Source organism: Amborella trichopoda, chromosome 13, assembly GCF_054954075.1.
Source record: "Amborella trichopoda isolate Santa Cruz 75 chromosome 13, AtrichopodaSantaCruz75HAP2 v2.0, whole genome shotgun sequence".
In the NCBI taxonomy this organism is placed as follows: Eukaryota; Viridiplantae; Streptophyta; class Magnoliopsida; order Amborellales; family Amborellaceae; genus Amborella; species Amborella trichopoda.
Window position 1 is genome coordinate 42,046,026 of NC_142348.1, and position 5,745 is coordinate 42,051,770.

Sequence of the window (5,745 nt, forward strand, 5' to 3'; positions counted from 1 at the left end):
TCTTTCACAAGCCAAATGCCATCAAATGGTTTCCGTACTTGACTAGGAGGCTTTTTTTTCTTGGTAATTAACATTAAATCTAATTCTTGTGCATTGACCAAACATCAACATACTCCCACGACAAGTTATTATCCCCACATCTCTTGAACATCCCCAATCATCAACATTAATAAGCAGATGCCGCACAAAATGATGTTTTTGAAACCATACTTCAAAGATTTCACACCAAATATGAAATGGCTCCAATAAACGACCGAACCATCCGAATTCATCATAATCATTCCACACACCATGATTAAGCTTTTTTTAAACAGACAACCAGTCACGGCTCTCTATGTTCATACCATAATTTTCATCACTTCTACTAGACAATTTCAATGCGTACACGTACTTTTTACCATCCATATCAACACTAACCACATCATCAACTACAATTCAGATATCATCAACATTTTTCTTTAATAAGTTGCCGAATAGATAATCGAGCCACACCCACCTCTTTAAAAGATTTAGGTGGAGTTTCATCACTTAATGGCAACAAAGATAGTTTATTTCTGACCATCGACAATTTGCTTTGATAAAAAACCGCTATCTTTGTTTTCTCATCCAATCCTAAAACCCATTTCATTGTAGTTAGGGGTTGCACTTTTGCATTCACAAGGAGGGAATCACTTACAAATCCAATTTTGTCTTCAACATAAAGAATGTTAAATATTAACATTTCATTCTGATTGATACAATGCTAAATTTTCTCATTATCAGATTTAGAATCATCCATAATTTCATCAATAAAATGCTAGGCATATCCCCAATTATCTCTTCTGCATATTGATATACAAATAAATCTACTAGTTTCTCACTAGATTTAGGGCTTTTTGTGTCTTTCAATGCGTCAACATTTCTAACGAAAAACTTACGATTTTCATTATTAAAGAAATGACATATCTTTCTCTGTTTACTTGTGTGATGCTCAGGTCGTAGATTTGTTATAGGAATAACAACTCACCGGGGTTAGAGATGTCAATCTCCTAGCCTGGGATGATCATACGGTAGGGGTGGATCTGGATGTAGTAAAACTCTTTATTTGCTCACTTCTAAATTGATTTCGGTCTACTCCCCTGTGCCAATCACATCGACTTTGAGGTAATTGGTTACCCAATTTCTCTAGGCAGTCATGCTCCAGTCGATGTCGTTGTGTATCGAATCCATAAGTGCGATCAAGCAAAACACCAAGTCGTTCCCTCTTAGTCTCGTGCACTGATTTATGCTGATCTCCATAAAAACTCGAGCAATATAGATCCAACACCGTAGATCTCATCTAGTTCGATGTATGTTGTTGTGATCTATATTTCTGCAACAACTTTTCAACTATCTCCATCAAGTTGTCAATTTTCTTGTATATTTGATCTTGCTCGACATTCCTATGATTGCGAGCTCCATAACCATCAATCGTAGTTGTTAACCCAACCATGCTCTGATACCAAATAATGCAAAAGGAGTCCAGAAAATTAAATCCGATCTTCTTTTGATCTTAAACAATTAAAAATTCAACAATACTGGAGCGAAAATATGAATGTAAATCATGCTATGGAGAAGAAACTATCTTTCTTCATCCATAAACAAATTCTCTACAAAAATATTTCAGTCCCTTCTAATTAGGATGTCAACCCTCTTAAATATAAAATAACAAAACTATAAGAAAAATTCTCTCTACATCCCAGATCTCTCTCTCTCTCTCTCTCTCTCTCTCTCTCTCTCCAACCCATGTATCTCTCTATCTACACGTCTTTCTCTAGATCATGCAAACCCAATAACTTCCATGAATGTAAACCCAAGTTAATCTCTCTCTAAATCATGCAAACCCAATAACTTCTATCCTATGAATGTAGGAGCCCCTTTCAGCGATCTACTTTCCTCTCATGGACCCTTATGATATCCATCATCACATCCCATGGACCCTTATCATATCAATCACCACCTAAATCCTCTTTTCTAAAAAAAATCTATACTCCCACTAAATTAGGCTCTACATGACTTTCCCATAGAAATAGAAAACTAACTAAATCAAGAAGACCTATCTTAATCCTCGAGAAAGGGAAATATTGCAAAATGACTACCCAACATATAATAATATAAAAATAATGTTTTAACCCCTCACACTACCAATCCATCAAATTTAACCCAACAATCATAAAAATAAAAAGATACTAATAATAAAAAATATTGGAATGCGATTTGCATCATCTATTGAGTTTTAGAACATAGAGGATATTGGAAAAATGCTTGATATCTCCATTGGGAATTTCTAGTATAATATTTCTCATTCCGTCAACTTTTATAGTAGTAATATCCCTTGTCAAGACTCCTGACATATCAAAAAAGGGCTTTTTAGCGGTAAAAATATCGTATCTTGGGTCATATGATCTCACCATGTTGATTGAATTTATGTAACATTGGTAGTTGCTCTTATACCCCCTCATTGATACAAATTGCTTCTTCAATTTTATCATCATAAAAATATCGTATCTTGGGTCATATGATCTCACCATGTTGATTGAATTTATGTAACATTGGTAGTTGCTCTTATACCCCCTCATTGATACAAATTGCTTCTTCAATTTTATCATCATAAACTCCTTTCTCTTCTTTCTATTTTTCATGGGCAATATAATTTCTTTGGTTGTGCCAAATGGCATAATGTCCAACTTTCCCACAAGTATAGTGGGAACCTTTCTTTGATTTATAGGCTTTACAAAGACTTGCCTTTCTCATTATTTTGATATTGTGTTCAGATTCTTTATTATTTTGGAGTTTTCCTGAACTACGATATCTTCCTCTATTATAGGACCTCCTATGCGAATTAGTAAATAAGACCTCATTAAGCAGTGCTTCGTCTTGAAGCAACAGACGTATGGCTTCTTCCATGGGTGGCGTGGATTTTTGCATCAATATCCTCATTGAAAGGCATTTAAAAGCAAAGCATATATGAAACATGCAAAATTGGGACTTAGAACCCAGTTATCTAGATTGATAATTATTGATCCACATCAAAGTCAATTGGTAGGCGATCCGGGTTTTCATTAGTTCTTTTGCCTATTTTTTACCAAGTTGGCCATTGCAGGTCGCCAATAAACTTCATTCTAGATTATAAAAGGGCATGCTTTATATGTTTTTTCTACAACATAAAACTTATATACTTCCCCTTATCCAACCATCCATTATGAATGGAGGGCTACGATTGCCCCAATCATAATGTCATGTCTCTATACTATTTTATTTTTAAAAAAATTTTATAAACTATTTTGACACCAAATTTTGGATGTCTAATCCTCTATTAAACTTGCACTAGCGAAAAATATAAATAAAATATTTTCAATAAAATAAAATGACCAAAAGTTTTAAAGGGTATTTTGATCATTATATTTTATCAAAAAATTATTTTTAAAAAACTAAAAATAAAAATTAAGACATCAGATCTAAGATCAAACGGTGAATGACTCTCTTGATAAAAATGAACGGCTAGATGGTAAGGGTGGCATACATCTTTTACGTTGTAGGGGAAGTATAGAATCATTTCCCATTATGAAATACCCGTAAACTAAGTGTAGTGTGAGGGGATGGTTGTATCATTAAAGAAAGGAAAAAGTTTATATAAGGATGCAACCTTATAATGTAGAACTATAGATGCACCTAAAAAATCCATCGGAAATGGTAGTTTTAATGTTGAAAAACCATTTAATTGATCATTTTGACATCGAGATGTATGACCATGAAAAATAAAAAAGATTTTAGGTCTCAAAAATAGTACATTTTCTACACCATCCATTTTCGAGATTTTCATATGTTTATAGATTTACTTGATTTTAACCATTTTTAAAATTTAAAATTTTATAGTTAGATATAAAAAAGATTTTGATAAAATGCTAACAACATTTTTCAGAAAATTATATTCGATGATAAAATTGAGCCTTATCTCTACACCTACGGATGGTATACCAGCGGCACCCTTAAAGAAAATCTCCAACCTCTTCCACACGATATCCCAACTTGGAAATTACACTATTTTTCTTTCACGATAGATAAAGGTCTCAATTATTGAAAAGACTAAGGACAAAAGAAGGGTCATATACGTTTTAAAAAAATGTATTTCATGGTACTTTCTCAAATCTTTGCAGGTTATTGAGAACTTACACCTATGATAGATATTTTTTTACCATAAATCTTAGATTTGACTCCTTTTATCCTATATTCGTATATATGCTACAAGGCATTTAACTGGTCGTTAATTTTAATCAACAAATTAACAACAGTAAGTACGAGGCAATAGATGGTTAACCTTCACACAATAGAATTTAGTTTGATTGACTTTCTATCTATATATTCATAAAAATGGCATTCGATAACGGGGTGTGGTTTCTCTAAGGTTGCAATTTTAAACAATTCATTTAAGATCTACTTTCAAATTTTATCATAACATATAATTTTGATGTAAATATTTTTTAGATTATTTGAAAATCTATTTTTTAATCTAATTATAAAACTTTGAACTTCAAAAATGATTAAAATCAAGTAGATCTATAAACATATAAAAATCTTGAAAATAGACGGTCTAGATAATGTATTGTAAGATGCATTATTTTTAGGACTCAAAATTCTTGTTTTTTTCATCGTCATACATCTCAATGTTGAGATGATCAATTAGAGGGGTTTTCAACATTAAAACAACATTAACCGATGGATTTTTAAGGTGCATATTTAGTTTTACATTTTAAAGTTACAACCTTATATAAACTTTTTTTCTTTTGGTAAATGTTAATTGTTTTCTGACGAATTAACAATAATTATTTTAAAAATAAATAAATAAATAAAGGGCAGTATTCAATGATTCATTATGGTGGCTCTTCTAAGCCGCCCGTATTCTATAGAAAGGTCAGATATCGTGGACCCAAATCCATCTGTGGACCCCAAAAAAACAATTTAGGCAGTTGTCGTTTCAGTGTGACCGACTTCCACTAACTATCTGCCCCATAAAAAGGCGAGCACGTACACTAACCTCCCGCAGGAGCATACTACATGTCTACTCCCTCGTACAACTCGCTATTATTTCGGTCTAAAATATTGGTAGCCCCATAAAAACTAAAAACCAGTAGATGATTATTTTAAAAGAAACTTGAATGTTGAATTTTGTAATGCTTAGATCTAACTCTTCAAAAAATTAGACGTCTTTATTCAATCTTGAGATATCATTTTTATTTAGCATATAAACATTTCATTTGAATCATTTTTTGTTGAGATTCTTTATGGATTCTAGATATTACATCCGTAAAATATGAGATCTAAACAGTATCCTTACTATGCGATATAGCGTGGGAGCAATTGATAGTATACACCGGTGGGAGTAGAAAATCTTTTAAGCTAAAACCACACATGTTTTATTAGAGAGAGAATATAAACCCCCACGTTTTTTTTAGAGAGCGAGTCAAGCATGGCGGCCAGAGGGAGGGTGCAACTGCTCTCCCCCTCTGTCACAAAAACTTAAGGCAACAGTAAAGTGAGATCACCCAGTTTCTTCCTTTTGACAAATAAACGACTATAAACTACTTTTTCTCTATAAACCCAACTTTCAAGTCAAGGGAAGAGAGAGAAATTATCAGAGGTAACCTGTGTGTGAACGTGAACTTGCAGCAATATGGGTAAGAAGTCGTGTGAGATGAGAACTCCTCTTTATCTCTTCCTCTCTTCTTC